This window comes from Trematomus bernacchii, unplaced genomic scaffold (assembly GCF_902827165.1).
Source record: "Trematomus bernacchii unplaced genomic scaffold, fTreBer1.1, whole genome shotgun sequence".
Lineage (NCBI taxonomy): Eukaryota > Metazoa > Chordata > Actinopteri > Perciformes > Nototheniidae > Trematomus > Trematomus bernacchii.
The window spans coordinates 2,048,880-2,067,846 of NW_022987792.1; the positions used below are offsets into that span (position 1 = coordinate 2,048,880).

Consider the following 18,967-nt stretch of genomic DNA (forward strand, 5'->3'; position numbering starts at 1 on the left):
GGATCTAGTGATATCCAAGCAACAGAGCTTCATTTAGCATGAAAGAATTATTGCACTGTATATATATATATATATATATATATATATATATATATATATATATATATATATATATACAGTGCAATAAGCTTCTTAGTGCAATAAGAAGCTACAGGGACGTTAATCTACGTCGGTAATATTAACTTTATTTAATACAACATTTACGGTACAAGATTTAATCATACAGCCCATGTAGTATAATATTTTACAAATGATGAATTACAGCAAACATGTGCAATATATCTATTATTACAGCTCCGTGGGCTGGCAGTAAGGCGATATGGGTCCGTTCTTATTGTGCATCCATGGGTAAAGATAAACGCATGTAGTGCTGAACACGTAACATGAACGTGCCGGGCGGCGCGGTCCCGTGGGTTAGATGCGCGTTCATAATGCAGAGGGAAATAACTCTCAGAATAACGTTATTAGCACATTTTACAACTTGAGGAACGAATGTTTTTAATAAGGGCTATACAAGTGTTCATACTGGGTAGTTTATTTAGTTTAAAAAAAATTATCCAACGATTTACAGACCACTCTTTCCCCATGTAAGTCAATGGGAAAAAGTGTTTCCGGGCCTGGCAACTAAAAGGAAGTGTAGTACCGCCGTTTGGCCACCACGAATATTTTCATCAGAGTCCGGCGCACTTCCTGGGGGCTCCAGATTTGCTGCGTCATGACGGCATTACTAAATTGTGGGCGGGCTTTACACCAACGGGCCAATCAGAAACATTGCTGTCAGAAACAATGAGACGTGTTCTGGAAGTAATATGGTCTGTGTTTACATTAGCATGCTAACACTCAGAGCTAACCTGTACTGGAGAGCATGTGTGAAGAAGCAGGAAATAAGAAGGAACTCACCTTGTGGTAAACCTGAGAGAGAGAAAGAGTTTGAGCTCCATGCTGTTTCAGAGAGAATCCTTGATGTGGTTTGGAACATGATATGGAGTTTAATCACGGCAGCATTTAGCTGAGTTTCTGCTGGTAGAATTCTGATCAGGCATTAGCACCACCTCCTTTTTTCTGTTGTTCAAGCTAAGGACCCGAACCTGCTCTTCTCTAACAGCTGGAACAGAGGGATATGTGGGATTTCTAAAATGCATGATCTGTTTGGTATTTTGAGCAAAACACATCATAGACATGTTTTTATATATTTGTGTATATCTGAGACCCATAATATATGCCTAAAAATAGCATGATAGGAGACCTTTAAAACCCTGTTTAACTCTGAACAGATAATTAAACCTGGAGTTATTTCAAACAGGAACTTTGTTTTCTAAAGTTACATCATGTTTTCTTTATTCAGACTGTGGAGCTGCTATTTGTCAGAGATCAGCTGTTCTGCTCTGATCTCAGCTCTGAAGTCCAACATCCATCTGAGAGATCTGGACCTGAGTGGGAACGATCTGAAGGGTTCAGGAGTGGAGCTGCTGAGAGATCTTCTGGAGAGTCCAGACTGCAGACTGGAGACTCTCAGGTCAGTTCACTGACTCTCTGTTACTGCTGGAGATCTCATGTTTCATTAGTTATTCAACCTGATTCTTCTACATAATTAACTTACATCTATAAAGTTGTAAATGTTCTTTTATTCATACTTTCATTTGTAGGTACTAAAGTAAGAACTGCAGAGATAAATGTTGACTGATTCTTAAAGGAACTGTAATAGATGTTAGTTGTGAAAAGTAAATCTATGTTTTTAATATTTAGTAAACGATAACGTCTGAATAAAGTTCATCTGAAGTAATATTAGCTTTACAGGATAAAGTTGACTTTCTGAAGAAGACATGTTTTTGTTCCCATTCATTTCAATGTTGAATAACACATCTGATTATAAACTGATTTGTATCCTCATCATGTTTTCTTTATTCAGACTGTGGTGCTGCAGTTTGTCAGAGATCAGCTGTTCTGCTCTGATCTCAGCTCTGAAGTCCAACATCCATCTGAGAGATCTGGACCTGAGAGAGAACGATCTGCAGGATTCAGAGAAGCTGAGAGATCTTCTGGAGAGTCCAGACTGCAGACTGGAGACTCTCAGGTCAGTAAGGGGTCTCTGCTGGTTCAGCAGTATTGTATGAACCACAGGGAGGTGTTTCTCTCACTGGGGAAACAGATCAGTGATGTTACCCACTGACTGAAGGCTCTTTCATTCTTCCATCAACTATAGAAGGCCAGCTGAACATGCAAAGCCACACTTTAGTAATCAACTCTCTAACAGACATATGGGGTTTTACAGAAGAGTGGGAAAGGTAGTCTGTTCTTATGGGATGCTTTTAGTTTCTAGCCCAGGGGTGTCCAAACTGCGGCCCGGGGGCCAAATGCGGCCCTCGGAATCGGCCCTCAGCAAATTCTGAAAGTATAATGGAATATGGCCCACAAAGGAAACTTCTGCTTGTCTTATATTGTACTTCTTAAATATATATGTACACATATATTACACAGTAGTATTCATGTGTTAATAAGCCCACCTTTAAAATAAATTCAGTCAATTAAAGCTGAAAACATTTTCTAACAAATCTAACTTGATAAGAAAAAAGCCCAATAACTTATTTTTATAACAAGCGTGAAATAAACCCTTCATATTTCCTGTAATTATAATCAATCTGAAGCTCCTGTTTAAAGGAATGAGCTGCTGACAGAATACAGTAAACCCTCTGGAGAGCTGAGAGCTGTTTTGTTTCTTAAAGCATCCTCAAGTAACAAGCATCCTTTACCTTCATCTGATTGAGTTTCCTGACTTATAACTGAACTTATGAGGCAACATACCTCTAGAGAGCGGCCCAGACCTTTATATATTTTTCTGTATGTGGCCCTCGGTGAAAAAGGTTTGGACCCCCCTGTTCTAGACCAATGAGTGGTTACTTCCTGTCATGCAGCTGAGAGCTGTGGCAGGCAGTCGTAGTGTTTGCAGAGAAGATATGATGGGATGTAAAGCATGAGATCAGGACTCTGAAGCTGACTCAAAGAACAAACACTTATTTTAAACTGGATCTTAAACTGTTGGATTGTGTTCATCTCTACAGGATCGGACTAGGAGAGCCGATCAGAGCCACGATCCAGAAGACCTGTGAGTACTGAAACCATATCCTCCATTCATCAAGATAGTAAACTCTTTAATGGAGCGTGACCTCAGAGGAAAACAACACTCTTGTTTCTCTCTTCATCATTCTGGCTGTTTCTCTTTGTTTAATTATCATCATTATTCTCTCTCTCTCTCCTTCTCCTCTCAGGTGACAGGAAGTGAAGACACACAGAAAGGTGAGATGTCGTACCGTGTGAAGTTTATTTATTGAGGTTTCAACACGTTTTTCTGGTGTTCCAGACAAATCTGTAAGCTCAGGTTTTATTTGTTCTCAGTTTATTCATCACGGGGCGAGTTTGAGACGTGAAGAGGAGCGCGGAGGCATTTTGGAAAATAAAGAAGAAGGCTGCAGCTGATGAGAGACTTCCTGTTGGCTCTCCTCAATATGAAATGAACAAAAACAATCAATTGTACTTAAAGCTTTTCTTCAGAAGAGAGATGTGTTGCTCATACACCTGCTGCTACCTACCACCACCTCCCACCCATCCCGGCACCAAAGAGGAGACTCCATCGACCCCAGATACCCCGACTCACTCTTCTTCAGGTTAGCTTGGAGCCCCGCCTTCTCCACCCTGCCTCCGACCTTTCTCCCCTGCCCCAAATGGTCCTGGACTCTCTCTCTCACACACACACACACACACACACACACACACACACACACACACACACACACACACACACACACACACACACACACACACACACACACACACACACACACACACACACACACACACACACACACACACACACACACACACACACACACAACACCACACACACACACACACACACACACACACACACACACACACACACACACACACACACACACACACACACACACACACACACACACATATCCAGCACCAGTCACTTTTCTGCCCATCTCCGCTGCTACTGCACTGAAACTGTACTTTGAACACTTTAAATATATTAACATTTTAAACTGCATACCCCGGATATCTAGGCCCTTTGTTTTGTTTAATGTATACCACGCTTATCTAGGCCCCTTTTGTTTTTTGTATATATGTCACACTGTAGGACTGCGGGAAACGATATTTCGATTTGACTTTGACTTTGATAATAAGAATAATAATAATGCATTTAATTTGTAGAGCACCTTTCATTGCTAAAAGTAATCTCAAAGTGCTACAAGGGGCATCGTATACTTCTTTTTTTTTTTAAAGAAACACAAGTTTAATAAAAGGCTTTATCTTTCACCTATTAGTAGGAGAGGCTGCACTTTGGAAAAGAGGGAAGGGGAAGGCCTTGTAGGCGGAGATAGTGTTTCTTGAGTTCATCCACAGGATCACTCTAGTCCACAAGTGAAAGTCTGTCGGAGTTGAATGTGTCTTTGATGAGGAATGTTTTCTTGGGATTGAAAGAGGGTGATATCTCAAAGGTCACTGAGGCTCCATTTCAGAATAATATATATGATATGTTTTATAATGATTGATCATTAAAGTGTTCTCAAAGCTGGTAAAGGTGCAGCTAGTTTGAATGACTTTGTATACTGCAGGGTAGCTTGTGAATTTACTCCAGGTGGAACTAAAGTCTGATTTAACACTTGGTTATATTTCACATCATTCATCCACATCTGTAAAGTAACTAAAGGGAAATACATGTAGTGGAGTCAAAGTACACCTTTACCTCTGAATTGTAGTGGAGTAGAAGTAGTACACAGTTGCATAAAAAGAAAACTAAGCTTCATCTCCAAGCCCAATGGCCTTGGAAGAGCTGCTAAGGAAAAGGAAAGACATCTGGAGACTTTGGAGAGACAGCTAACGGACAAACTCAAGGAACTGAAAGACACTCCCTAACAGGCCGTATGCTGTTTAGCCTTACCTTGAATGATTCAGTGCAGTGTTCTGTGCAGGTTTTCTGTTTGCTTTTTCAACTCAAGGAGCTCAAAGACTGATTGAAAGTTGATTTGATTTGCATAATTTCTGATTGCTGATTCAATGTGAAGGAAAATTCACATTTGAGTTGATACAGTATATGTGTGCATGATATAATGCCCCCTTTGGCCTAACCTGGGAGAGCCTTATGTTCACTGCCAACCTAAGGACCTCCAACATGTTAATAAAGAATGTATTGAAAAGTTATATGGCTGATTGTTGTATATTGGCTCAGCCAGGTTATATGGGATGCCCAGTCTACTTACAGAGGGGTCACTCATTTTGAAATATTACACTTTGTTTTATTTTCTTTAATTTATCATCCTCATGTAGAATGCTATCACGAAACACACATTTGGTTGTTCATAGCATAAAGAACATCTGATTTAATGTGAGGTAGGGAAATAATCATTTGAGGATAAGTATGTGTATATAAATATGTAATTTACAACCGCTGTAAGATGCTTGAAAAGCTTGAAATGCACCTTGAAAATGCTTGAATTTGATTTGGGAAAAGGTGTAAGAACCCTGAATAGAATGAATTCTGGGGGTTGGAGCTTAGACTTTCCCACTTTCAATTTTAAGGACCACCCTAATGTAAATATTGTCACCCTACGTGAGGCTAAACTTCCAGGTTGATGAGGGAGGGGTAAATGTTGTTGGAATTAGAATAAAATTCACCAGGAGAGTTTTCTTGACTAATAGAATGAATTCCAGTGGTTGGAGCTTAAAATAAATCAATTCGAAAATGTACATGGCACTAAGGACCACCCTAATTTACATATGACAAATACTTTAAACTGCATTTTTAAAGTGGAGAGCTGTGCTGATTTAAAAGAGGTGGTGTGGAGAAGAAATGTGCAGGATTTAAAATCCTTATTTAATTTAAATTACAATTGTGTCTGATAACCAGTTAAATAAATGGACATTACTCACAAATATAACAAAAATAAAGCAAATTCTTTAACAAAGTAAATTGAACTTTGATTAAATGACAGAATCTGAAAACTTGGAATCTGTGAGGATTTGCAGTATCTCCCTCCTTCTTCTCTTCTTTGTTTTATGTTTGTTATGTTCGTTCTGTCTGTCTGTGTGTCTGTCTCCCTGGCTGGGTGTGGCTGACCCACTTCTGATTCCCGCCAACTCACCTCCGCAGCTGCTGCTCATCATCCTGATTACACTACTCACCTTCACCTGCTTATATGCCCGGTTCTCTCATCCAGTATTCACCAGTTCGTCGTTTCACCTCGCTGGTAATTCGACTTGGTACACGTAGTTTATGGTAAAACTAACTCTCTGTGTTCCTGCCAAATCTAACCCTTGTGTTCTCCGTCAGAATCCATCTGCCTACTCCTCTGCCTGCCACATCCAGCCACGTTCCTCTCGTCTGAGTATCTCCGTGCTTCCACGCACACCAGCTCCAACCTGTCAACTATCGCCAGCTCTGGATCCCCGGCTTTCCTCGCCAGTGTACTGTACCTTCGTGCTTCCACGCACACCAGCTCCTTCCTGTCAACTCTCGCCAGCTCTGGTTCCCCGGCTCTCCTCGCCAGAGTATCTCCGTGCATATCTGCACCACCTCAGTTGACAAACCCTGGCTTTGGGTTTATAGGATATTAAATCCCTCGTCTGACTCAATATTAGGTTTTTGGTTAATAAACCTTTTTCTACCTCAAAAGCTCTGTTTCATCGTCCTGTGTTCAGCATTGTGAGTTCACTCCTGTAGCTACCGGTGAGCGTAACAGAATCCAGTCGTTCATATTTCACATTTATTTTATTTTCTCTGCTTCAGAAACGGAGAGCATTTTGGAACGAGTATATTTTAAAGATACTTTTATTTGTTCTTAGTTATATGTTTTCATGCTGGAGTGTTTTGAAGGTACAGCGTGCAGAAGCAGTTTGTGTTCGGAGAGTTTAAGAGACGTTTGGATGTTTCTGTTTGATTATGTTGAGAATGAATCTCTTGCGACCTGTTAAAGAATGACATGCACATATTCAGAGGAAGACCTATTTTGTTATTAAAAACAAAGGGGAACAACTGCATATCCCTCTTTGTGTTGCAGTCTATAAATATCAGAAAATATATTTCCTCTCCTCCCGCTGTGCACATTTCAGACTCATTATTTCTGTTATTTAACTTTATTCTGACCCTCTCCCGTGTGAGTCAGAAGTCAAACGCTGAGGAAGATGTTGACGTGTCTTTGACGTAAACGGTGACACTTGGAGACCCTGAAACGTCATCCCACTTCCTCTTCCTTCTGAGGCAGCTGGTTTAAAGGAACATTAAATACCTGGGTGTCGAAACAAAAAAAGAGAACAATAATTTGCCAAGAACATAAATATTAAATAAGAAACATATTTAAATAAACATTACAAAATAAGATTTACACATGTGGGGGAAACTTCTGAAGCAATTGGAAACAGGACTCCTGCCCCTTTCACACCGGCGCTTTTCCAGCTCCTGCTGGGAGCTAGAGCCTGAAAAGCGCCGGTTTTTCCTGTTCACACCGCAGTGGCGGCGCGTCTTAGCTCCGGAATGCGGTTCACTTCCAGCTCCAAATAATTGTCGGTCCAGAGCAGTGGTTGCGTTAGACATTTTCGTTGTCCGTCATTTTGAGGACAGGATCATAACATTTCCGTCATAATCCATTATTACCCGTCATTTTATTTTTCATGTTTTAATGATGAGACATATTTAATATTTATGTTTGGGTACTAAGCAGCAAATGTTCATTCATTCCTTTTTTCATACAGAACTTTTAAGGGCATGGAGGAAAAAAAAGATGAACAGAAACACCGACCGTGCGGTCACTTTTCATGTCAAAACGAATATGAATGATTTATTTTTCCTTGCCACTTGCTTGTCCCTCTGCTGCTGGCTGAACGTTGTCAGTTTTAGTCTTACTGGCTTGTCCTTCATCCTCCACTGCATCAATCCCTCTTTTTTCACCTCGTTTATCCACACCATCACGATTACTGGGCTTATTAAAAAAGCTTCGGACACTCAGCTGCCGTGACATTTTGCGATTGCTAAAGCCGGTTAAACAACGAGGTAATCAACGAGGTCAAATACAAGACTAGACAATAGCTACTTAATATGCACACACTCGCCACCAACTGGACAGGGGTGTGAATTACTAAATAATAGTTACAGTAGAGTACAGTAGATCGCCCTCAGTCGACCTGGCCACTAAGGATGTAATATAATGTGGGCCGCTGGTGGACATTTTGGCGCTGTTCCGAGTTGTGTTCTAATCTGTCAAAATGACGGACTGCTTTCAGAGTTTTCCGTCAGTCTTGGAAAAATTACGTCATAGACGGAAAATATTCGGTTAACGCGACCTCTGGTCCAGAGGCAAGAGCTTCGGAGCTATGACGCGGCGTCTCTTACGTCGAGGCGTGCAGGAAACCTTACTTTGACCATCCGTTCGCTGTTATTGATCATTGTGGAGAGCAGGCAGACGTTTTGTTTGTTATTATAGCAGCTATCGGATGGAATCAATACATGGGCTGCACAGGTTGTCATGTCCGACTATCACAAGTAGAATCACAATGAAAAATACGCCGGTAAAAAGTGCCTGTAGAAAACGGCTTAGCAAGTAGTCAGTTTAGCTTCGGTTGCTATGCTAACATCACCCATGTTATACCAGAGAAACTTTCATAACAGCGTTGTGATGCCAAACAGCGTCAATTCAGACTGACACACATTCACTTAAGGGGAACTGGGGATATGTATCAGCTGCTTGTGTGACAGTCAGACAGTGAATACTTTAGAGCCGTGTGAGCTAACCCGGAGCTAACGGGAGAATAAACTCCCGTGGAAGAGCAGTCAGCACTGCAGCGGTCGGTAAATGCCGCTGAAACACATTAATAAACAATGAACCACGGCACTCTGGAGAAAAGTATAAGGTTGGAGAAGTCGTTATTTAATTTAATCTGGCTTCGTATGATTAAAAGCAACACGATCATCGACCCGACGCAGTCCCCGGCCCGTTGTTGTTGTGAGCTCCGTTGGGGAGAAAATCAGCGATGTAAACTATGACGCAGCAGCGGCAGTTCTGGGCGGTGTGAACAGAGCGGGAGCTGAAAAGGGAAACGGGAGCTGAACCAGAAAAGCTCTCGCTAGGAGCTAGAAAGGGAAAAGCGCTGGTGTGAAAGCCGCATCAGAGAGACACAAGGAGAGCTGGAGCTTTGATGGCAAACACTGACGGTTTATTTGGAGTTACGGCCGGAGAATTGACGAGACAGGTGGTGTGTCACGAGTTGACACAGCGGTTGCCAAACCAATTCTGAAGAACTCTTTCTGCAGCTCGAGGTTTTAACTAGTTCGGAGTGTAATAATCAACATTCTTCATCAGTGAGACTAAACAAATATGGACCCTGAATCTAACTAGAGCTCTCGTTCATAGGAAAGAATGTGCGCCAGGGAACCTTCGTCCCTGAACAGTAAACTACCTCATGGCGGCTTGTGCTCTGTCATAAGGCGCTTTCACACCGGAGTACTTTTCCCAGTATAGTTCCGATATAGTTCTGAAATGTTGCGTTCACACCAAAAAAATCCGGAACTAGAATTAGTTCATGAGAACCTTTCCACCCCCTTTTCAGTCCCTGCTAGAGAGCAGGTACTTTCATGGGAGAAAAAGGTTCCTATTTCTGATTGGCTGGGCGGATTGCAAACCACGCCCCGTAAAACTCCCAAAACGTTTTGTGAAGCTGTCATTTTATTATCCTCGCATTAGCATTATTAGCATTAGCATTAGCCCCACGCACAAACGCAGAGAGACTAACTTATGGCAACACAAAATAAAACATGGGAGCGGTGGAGATGAGGAGATGTCGGCGTTCTGGCGATTTACTCGGAAGGCTTCAGTAGAAGCTGCTGGGAGTCCCAGCAGCTTCTACTGAAGCCAGTCCCCAACTTCGGGGACTTCCGGCTGGGGACTCCGGGTGGCAGTATACGCCGTGAAGTTGTTTGCGGCCTGCCAGTAAACCCAAAGCAAAAGAAGAAGTGACGTCAGCGGCTTCATTTGCCTTACCATCCCTCAGGGAACTTATTCCGGTGTGAACGCGATCTGCTCTTTAGTTAATCAGAACTGATGAACTAAGTACGGCAAAGTACTTGGTGTGAAAGCGCCTATTGACTGGAAGGGCCGTTTCTAGCTTTTTGGGGGCCCTAGTTTTTACAGTTTAACTACAATGAATGTAGCCTTTAAGATTATCTGTGGAGATGCATCAATCTGTTTCACTTTAAGAGGAAAACAGGCTAATTTCACGAAAACCAAGCAATTGAAACTTACAAAACATTATATTAAAAAGGTAAACAATAAGGCTCTACGTCAATAAATGCAAGAGATGCAGCATTTTCTCAACAATAAAAAACACAAGCCTCAGCTTTGCTATCATTGCAGTTTAGTTGTGTTTATATCCTACATTTGATTTTTAAGCATATAATGCTTCACCGAACACAGGAGGGGGCTCGGCTGTCTACAAATAAAGACGGCTCATTTGAATTCTCCCCAAATATATTGAGGCTGAACCTGACCTTTCTTGGGGGCCCCCTAGTGGCCGCGGGGGCCCTATGCATCTGCATAGTCCGCCTATAGGAAGAAACGGCCCTGTTGACTGGCAACAACAATGCACCCAAGCTGATCCTCCTTAAGAGAGATAGCAGCAATACCCAAGGCCGTAGAACTATGCCACGGGAAAAGAGACAGTGAAGAGAGAAAATGAACTGTGTCGAAGATTGAATACCTAAGCAAATTATTCCCCAACAACATATATATATATATATATATACACACATACTTAAAAATGTGATGTTAACATAACGCATTTATTTCATTTAAATGTGAAGATATTCATCTAAAATGTAGTGTTTTTTTAACATGAATATATTTATAAAAAAATAATTGGTCACAAATTGAACTTCTGATCGAAGTGGATGCACCCAAGTTTTAAAAAAATCACTTCCACAAAATGTCCTTCCTGTGTGCCGGGCGGAGGTTTCTCTCTGACCTGGAGGTGAGTCGCTGCTTGTCTCATTATCAGCGGGTAAATATCCTCTCTCTGACGTCAGCGCTGCTCACATATAAAATACAATCCTTCATCTCTGAGACACCTCCGTGTTCAGAGGACCGTCTGAGGCGTCCTGCCTTTCCCAGAGTCCTTCAGTGTCCGAGTCGATCAGCGGCATCATGGTGAGTCGAAGGATTCTGCTCCTCAGCGCCTCCTGCTGGCTGCTCGTTGCGTTCGGAAACAGCGAAGAGTGATCGCCTGAAGACGTCATCATTACACGAGAGGAGCGAGAACTGGTGAGTGAAGAAACCAAAAAATATACAGGAGCCCGTTTCTGCCGAAAAAAATGTTTAATTCTGGAAGTTATAAGAACATTTCTCAAAATAATAAAAAAGCCCTCAAAAAATGTTTTTATTAATTTTTGAAATAACGAGTATTTTTTTATTTAGTTTTCATCTTATAATTTTTACTGTTGAAAAACAAATATTCTGAGATGTTAATCCTGTCAAGAGGATTGGATAAAAACCACTATATTATTTAAAAAATATTAATTGTATTTAAGTAGGTTTTCAAATGTAAAAAAAGAGCAAATATTAAAAGCAAAACCGTGTGAATGGGAAACATAAAAAAACTACAACATAGACGTCATGTGAGTTTTGGTGAGTGAAGAAACTAAAAAACGGTTTTATACAGAAGCCCGTTTCCGCCGATGTGATTAAATACATTCTGGAAGTACTTGAGGTTTTTTTCTGCACAAATATAGACAGACATATGGCTAAATAATCTGAAACACCCCCAAAAGGTTTTTTATTATTCAAAGAAAGTCTTTAAATATGACTAATAGTTTTAAAACTAGGCTTCATCTCATTCTTCTATTTGACTGGTGAAAAAAATAAGGGTTTTTTTTGTAATCTGAATCATGTCAAGAGGGACTAAAGATGTATGTATGTATTATTTGAATATTTGTTTTATTAGAGTAGGTTTTCAGATTGAAAAAGCAAGTTGAAAAATTCTAAGAAAAAAACAATGTGCACAGAAATCATAAATATACAATAATAATAAAGAGACATGATTACAAAAATATTTACATTATGTCTGACACAAAAGTGAAAGAACAGTGAATCCTGAGATGTCTCAGTCTGACTCTCAGAACGTTATGAAGCTGCAGACGCGTTGAATGTTTTGTATTGTCAATAAAGTATTAGGTCTGTTTTCTCTCCTCAGATTGAAGCTCTACAGGAAGTCTTGGAGCGATTAAAGAACAAACAGCTGCCGTCGTCAGAGAGGAAGCTCGGCTGGCTTCCTGCAGTAAGATCTATTATTTATGTATCTCTTAAAGGTAGGGAAGGTAAGAATGGAGGAACCAGCTCGAGTGCGCTAGAATTTGAAAGTACACAACCGAAAAAAATCTGCCCCTTCCTTCAGACTTCCTCACAGAGCCCCTCCTCCAACACACACGAACGCAAACATGGCCAATGAGGGCACGCGATAAGTTTGTGCACAGATGGAAGGCTGACAGGCAGGTAGGCCATCCAGTTATTTTAGCCGGGCCGGCTCAGATGATTGGTCGTGCTTTTTACAGTATTACGGCTTCCACAGATGACATTTTTTTTAATGTATTTATTGTCAAAGCATTTAATGTATTCATTGCTATTGGGATGTTAAGAGCATTCCATGGAATATAACAAAGTGTTTCTGAAGTGAATTACCTACCTCACCTTTAAGAAACCTGTCATTTCCCTCAAACGGTTCTACAGGTCTGCTTGGGTCCACTTGGTTATGGATCTGTATTTTATCTCTGTGTCAATGTTACGATGCATTAGAGCTGAGAACAATAGTATGAAAGTATATCAGAAATCAGGTTTATTACCAGGTAGGTTGACACGTACGAGGACTTGGTGTTGTGGGCATACAAATAAAACAAATAAAAAACACATAGAAACCTATTTTAAGATATGCTTAACGATGCTCATGCTCTACATCTCATGAGTTGTTGCAGCAGTTTTTGAGTTACCATTATGTATCACACGGATATGGTGCATGATTTGGTCTTAAATATTTGTTGTACTCGGGATCCAAGGAGAACAAATGCTCCATGAATTTACACCTGCTTTATTTATTCTGTGTGTCTGTGTGTATGTGTGTCAGTGTGATGCAGGGGAGCAGTGTGCGGTGCGTAAAGGCGCCAGGATCGGGAAGTTGTGTGGATGTCCCGGAGGAACCGTCTGTGACTACATCCTCCTCAAGTGTCTGTAGCAACTTCCTGTCGTTCTGAACTACAAAATAAAGGCGGCTTTTTCAAAACTCCACTTCTCTTTTTGATTCTGCTAAATCTTAATGAAACATGAAAGTAGCTAAAAAAAAGATCATAAGAACACACATTTAAATAGGATAATTTTACATCTTTTGGCCCATGGGACACTCCCTTCAGGTAGCCTACAATGTGGTTTTATCTTTTGGAAAAAGCCCCATTTAAACCCAATATCTGGAGATTTTTAACAAAGTAGATCTTATTGTGAAAAGCCTAATATTTACCCAAAAGGATGTGACATGTACAAGGAAGTTACACATGTGAATGCTTATTCAGGGTGTCCGCGGGGTCTTAACAAGTATTAAAAGTTGGGAAACCAAACTGATACCAGCGTCAAAGTTCCGTTAAGCGAGCTGTTGAGCATCGTAGTTCAGACTCAGATCAGAATCAGAAAACCTTTATTAGTCCCACAGAGGGGACATGTACGTTGTTACAGCAGAAAAGAGCCACTGACAGCTTAATGTCACATATGTTACATGCAACAACAACAAAAGTATTAAAGTATTAAAAGTATTTAAAGTAAAAAAAAAAGTTATATGATAAAAAAATATAATAAAATAAAAAGTTATACAATTTACAAAATACACATCCTGTAACAGTTCTGATGATTTAGCAGCCAGGTATATATTGCAGTTTTTAACGGCATATATATATATAGTGTTTTGCCCAAAATACCAAAAATACCTCATCTGCACTTTTCCCCATAAAAATGAATTTTAATCAATACTTTTAAATGTAAATGGTTTATTGTATCACATTACTATGGGTCTCTGAAACAATCAGACTTTTAGCACTCTGTTCCCCGCAGAAACGACTTTAAACCATCAGTGTCACTATTGTGGGGATGTAGGAATGTACCTGTGTCTGGTGCGGAGCCTCCCTGCACTTTAAATCAACTGTGCTCATGTCGGGTGATGCGCTCCCTGGAGCCCTCCTGTGGGGAATCTTGGAACTGCACTTAAATAACTTGGTGCTTTTTAAGCCATTTAAAATATTTATTCTCACTTTTAAAATACTTTCTGCACTAGAAATGATTTTAAATCAGTATTACCATTATTTAGGGGCTGCATGAACACACATTTGAGCATCCCTGCACACTTTCCTCCTATTTAAAACACTTTTCAGTGAGGTGCTGCAGCCTGATTCTCTCCTGTTTCTCTGCCCCTATTTAAAACACTTTCCTCCTATTTAAAACAATTTTCAGTGAGGTGCTGCAGCCTGATTCTCTCCTGTTTCTCTGCCCCTATTTAAAACACTGTTCCTCCTATTTAAAACACTTGCTAGAGGAGAAATCTCTATTTCAGCCCTGATTTTGGCACATCTTGTAAATTAGTTAAATGTAGCCTTGTGTTTTTATTTAAGTCGCTGTTCATTGTTTGTTATATAAAGCAGATTGAATTATATCCTATGGACGCTGATGTGTGGATGTTGTGTCCTTTTGATAACTTTGTGGAGCTTGTTTTTAGCTGCATGTCTTTTTCTATCTCACTGAACAAAGTCCCTGTGTGTGAACTGCTTCAGCTGGTGAGGCTGGTTATGAATCAGAGGGAGGAGCTGCAGACAGGTGAGGGAAGGGGAAAGTAGGAGTAGCCAGACGCCATTTTACAGCTCGTCAGGAGGAGAACAACAACAGGGTGAGTGTTAACATCAGGGTCTGCTTTTTAACACATTCATTATTTACTCTGTCAAACTGGATGTCAGAAAATAACTTATTGGTTAACAATCTGCGTCCTAGAGTCCAATGAGACTTCTGCAAGTGTTGTACACTTTTATTATTTCCTGTTTTCTGATTCATCAGAGTTACATAACATGTGACAGCCCAGCGCAGTCACAATGTAAGGTGTGTGTGTGTGTGTGTGTGTGTGTGTGTGTGTGTGTGTGTGTGTGTGTGTGTGTGTGTGTGTGTGTGTGTGTGTGTGTGTGTGTGTGTGTGTGTGTGTGTGTGTGTGTGTGTGGTTTATCTCTCAGACTGGAGAAGATGAGTGATGTAAAAGAAGAGGAAGAGGACACGTCTTCAGTCTCCAGCGGTCTGTCTCTGAAGAGTGACTGGTCTATGGATCCTCCTCCAGGCTTCAGTAATGAACCTGGACCCTCAGACACAAAGTAAGAGTCTCTCCTGTAACCTGACCTGAAGAGGATCCAGTTTGTTGGTATCTGATCATCTAAACTGTTTAATGAAACCCAGTAGAGAACATTAACAAAGTGTAATTGATCTCTTGCTTCTTGTCATCATCAGAGATAGTAAATAATCTACTAGTGAAATCATCCTCACACTCTACATGTTGGACTTTGTGTTAAATTAAGCAAATAAAATGCAAATATGTAAAACGTTTCACACTCGAATGAATTTGAACAACAGAAACCCACAATCACGACTCAACAACTCTAAAGATCTTTCATAAGGTGAACAGTCATAGATCAAAAGCTGCTCTTTAAATGAACTAATGATGTTTAAACATGTGTTGTTTCCACAGAAATAGAGAGCAGGGTCTACGGTCTCCATGTGGTCTCTGATGAGTGACTGGTCTAAAGGGGAACCTCCATTCTTCAGTAATGAACCTGGACCCTCAGACACAAAGTAAGAGTCTCTCCTGTAAACTGACCTGAAGAGGATCCAGTTTTGATGTAATCTAATATATCAAACTGTTCTTTAATGAAATCATGTGAGCAGTGTGTAAAGGGAAAACGCAGCAGAGTAAGCTAACATTATCTAAGGATATTTCAATATGCAATTATATTATCATTGTATCTGTGTATAAAATGGTTTTAAATAGCAACAATATTGATAAATACTGATTTAAAAACGATATATATTTTCCAAAACAATATTTAACTACTTGGGCATATCTATGATATGTCTTTTTAAGATGTTTATTAATAATAGTGATAACCTGGTGAGCTGGTTGTGTTTAGCATTAGCAGATAAAACAGAGTTTTGTGAAATCACATGTAGAGTCAATACGAAGACCCAGATCCGTGCCTGGCAACACGAAGGAAGTGAAGATGTTAAATTCATATCACATGCGTATTCGTGCAGCGTGACACATTTCAACTTGAGTGTAAAGTTAGTGACGCTCTGTTACAAAAACCTGTCAGTGTTGAGATTGTGCTCCTGGGGTCTCTGACGGTCTGAGGGGAATCAGAGAGGAGAACAGAGCTCGACAGCAGCTCATATTAAATCAGGGTTATTCATGTTCCTGTATAAACCAGAGACTGTCTGTGGTGCTAACAATATAGTGACTGCTGTACTTATGACTTCATGAAGTTACTCTGAGTGTTGATGGAGCAGCTAATGTTAGCCTAGCTTTAATCAAACCCATCTCTTCAGAAACAAATGTTATGCTCGTTGTGTTGGAGACAGACCTGACAAAGCATTAACTCAGGCTTTTTACACATCAGTATCATCCTGTTGTTATTTAGGCATCCTTTCCATATGTTTATTTATATTAATTCACAGCAGATTCTATGCAAGTTGGGTTTATAGTGTACCAGGTTAATACAGTGTGTGTGTAGATACAGGGAACATGTAAATCAAATCAAATCAAGTTTTATTTATAAAGCACATTTAAAAGCGATTTTTGGTCGAGCCAAAGTGCTGTACATGTAATAAAAACACATTACTACAATCACAAAAAAAAGACAATAAATTACAACAGAAATATAAAAAACACAGGGAAAAGTCAGGTGTCGTGCTCCGCTCTGACTAGAAGGCCAGAGAGAAGAAGTGAGTCTTTAGTGAGGATTTAAAAACCCCTAGGGTCTGGGCCGACCTCACATGGAGGGGCAGAGTGTTCCAGAGCCTGGGGCCAGCTGCTGCGAAGGCTCGGTGCCCTCGGGTTTTGAGCCTGGTCTTGGGCACTACCAGCAGCAGCTGGTCAGCAGACCTTAAAGCTCTGGCTGGGGTGTAGCGATGGAGGAGTTCGGCTATATAGGCCGGAGCCAGCCCATTTAGTGCTTTGAAAACAAATAAAAGGAGTTTAAAATCAATTCAGAACCGAATTGGAAGCCAGTGTAGTGAGGCCAGAATTGGGGTGATGTGGTCACGCTTTTTGTGGACAGTCAGAAGACGTGCAGCTGCGTTTTGGACTAGCTACAGGCGTTTAATTGAGGCCTGGTCCATACCCACATACAGAGCGTTGCAATAGTCCAGTCTCGAGGTAACAAAGGCGTTAATAACCCTTTCTAGGTCTTTAAAAGATAAATACGACTTGGTCTTGGCCAATAGTCTTATTTAAAAAAAGCAGGTTTTGACTACGGTGCTGACCTGCTTGTTGAATTTAAAAGCGCTATTGAAGGTCACTCCAAGGTTCATGATAGAGGGGAGGATGTTCTTTTTGAGGGAGCCCAGAATATCAACCGGAGAGGCTGGAGGTCGCTAAGCAGTCCATCAATAGCTGTAATGAGTTGACATTTGCTTTGAGAGGCAGATAGATCTGTACATCGTCGGCGTAGCAGTGGAAGGGAATATTGTGTTTAGTGAGAATTGAACCTATGTACAGTAGAAAAAGGATGGGGCCCAGAATCGAGCCTTGGGGAACCCCACAGGTAAGAGGGGCTTTAGCAGAGGAGAAGGCACCTAGCTGCACTGAGAAGCTACGGTCTGTCAGGTAGGACCTGAACCATGCAAGGGCAGAGCCTGTGATGCCAGCGGACTGTTCAAGCCGTGACAGCAGGATGCTATGGTCCACAGTGTCAAAGGCAGCTGTCAGGTCTAACAGCACCAGGACAGCTGGGCTACCTGAGTCGGCGGCTAGGAGCAGATCATTAAAAACTCTTAAAAGGGCTGTTTCAGTGCTGTGCATGGGTTTGAAGCCAGGCTGAAACTTTTCATGGATTCCATGCGTGGTTAAGAAAGACGGCAGCTGGGCGTAGACTACTCGCTCCAGGGCTTTAGATAAAAAAGGTAGCTGGGAGATGGGCCTAAAATTTGCGAGAATGGAGGGGTCGAGATTTTTCTTGGACCGCGGCATGTTTGAAGGCAGCTGGGACACATCCTGAGCTAAGAGAGGTGTTTATAAGTAATAAAATACATGCGCTCCTCTGGTTGATGAATCCAGACAGGATGCTCTCTGGTTTTATGATAATGTGAATTGTAAGCTATACCTGATCACAAGGGTATATATTATTTAGACCTTTTTTTAAAGATCAAACTAGAATGTGCCCCCTTGTTGTACCTTTGGTGAGAATCAGCCCCTCTGAAGTAAAGTGCTATAAAGGATGTGTTCCTCTCCACAGAGGGAAGAGGAAGAGTGGTGTTCCTGTGGAGGAGCAGTTGTCCAGCTGTGCTCTGTGTCAGGACGTCCTGAAGGATCCAGTCTCTACCAGCTGTGGACACTGGTTCTGCAGACAGTGCATCACCTCATACTGGGAGCAGCGCCCTCCATCAGGAGACCCCTGCTGTCCCCAGTGTGGAGAAAGATCCAGAACCAGAGCTGGCCTGCAGACAGCCAGTCAGACCAGCTCTGTACGAGGTAAGAGGCCGAACTCATGCAGCGTCTTATTCCTCTTCCTGGTTCATTTGTTTTGTTTATGAGGTATTCTGTTGAAGAACATAGACATTAAAATGTTTATAAAACATTTAAACTCAGTCTGTTTTTATTAGTTTTATTGTTATATTCTCAA

At 41.1% G+C, this 18,967-nt stretch overlaps 1 long non-coding RNA gene and 1 pseudogene across 1 annotated transcript; both read left to right on the plus strand.

Moving 5' to 3' along the window:
• The first annotated feature begins 2,656 nt into the window (after positions 1 to 2,656).
• On the plus strand, positions 2,657 to 3,751 carry LOC117497737. Its single transcript, XR_004557458.1, has 3 exons — positions 2,657 to 3,103; positions 3,267 to 3,294; positions 3,394 to 3,751. It is a non-coding gene; the product is annotated as an uncharacterized LOC117497737 (long non-coding RNA).
• A 7,381-nt stretch (positions 3,752 to 11,132) lies between these two features.
• LOC117497735 lies at positions 11,133 to 13,290 on the plus strand (annotated as a pseudogene).
• Positions 13,291 to 18,967: the final 5,677 nt, after the last annotated feature.